Consider the following 887-nt stretch of genomic DNA (forward strand, 5'->3'; position numbering starts at 1 on the left):
GGTGTCCTGTACTCAGAACCCCTCCCCCCAGGTGAGTCCCCTCAGTGAGGCATCCTCTGCTGAAACCAGGACCCAGGGTGTCCTCCCTGCCCCAGCCCCACCGTTCCTTCCTGTCTGGACCCACGCACTTCCTCAGCCCACCTGTCCCTCCTCTCTCCCCCGTGGCCTCACTGCAGGGTCTGGAAGGATGGGAAGTTGAGCTCTTGCCCCCAGACTTTCCCAAAGTCTGGAGATGTGCACATGCACGCGCACACACACATGCACCCCTTGCCGCCTGCATGGAGGTGGCACAGCCCCATGTGGCCATCCACCGTGCCCCATGAGGCACAGTCACCAGCAGTGTGGCCAGCCTTCATTAGCTTCCAGACACCGACACTGTTACTGCACTTCTGTGTGTCTCCCTGGTGTCATGGGCTCCCAGATGGAGGGAGGGGAAGGCCCAAGCCTATCAGGGCCGGCCCCAGCACTACCTACGAGCAAATTAGGGTTCATCCCCTCCTGTCTATGGCCCTGCCTCTTTCCTACCGGGTGGGTATTGACTCAAGTCTCCCACAGAGCTACAAGAGGAAGGGAGGCACCTGGCCAGCCAGAGGGCAGCCGGGGACCACTCTCTCCCACGGGGCCAGCCCCACCCCCTGGGGCCTGCTCTGTCTTCGGCGCTCTCCCTGGTGTCTCTGGTCACAGGCTTGCACAAAGTCACCAGCCTCAGTTGCCAGCGTCTGGCTCAGAGCTGGGCTTTCCTCCTGTTGCCACCTCCACATGGGAGAGATTGTGCACCCGGACATCCTGTTACCCCACCCCCAACCAAAGGAGGGGTAGTGGGGGTCTCGTCCAGGAAGCTGGATTCTGGTCCAAGAGGGTGGACCACGAATGCCCAGTCACTGAGC

At 61.9% G+C, this 887-nt stretch overlaps 1 protein-coding gene across 1 annotated transcript in view; it reads left to right on the forward strand.

Annotated features, from left to right (window-relative positions):
- The window catches only part of EVI5L (ecotropic viral integration site 5 like), a 14885-nt gene that overhangs the window by 12239 nt on the left and 1759 nt on the right, over positions 1–887 (forward strand). The window lies entirely within an intron of this gene.

Source organism: Orycteropus afer, unplaced genomic scaffold (genome assembly GCF_000298275.1).
Source record: "Orycteropus afer afer isolate SDZICR_OR568_19922 unplaced genomic scaffold, OryAfe1.0 scaffold00405, whole genome shotgun sequence".
Lineage (NCBI taxonomy): Eukaryota > Metazoa > Chordata > Mammalia > Tubulidentata > Orycteropodidae > Orycteropus > Orycteropus afer.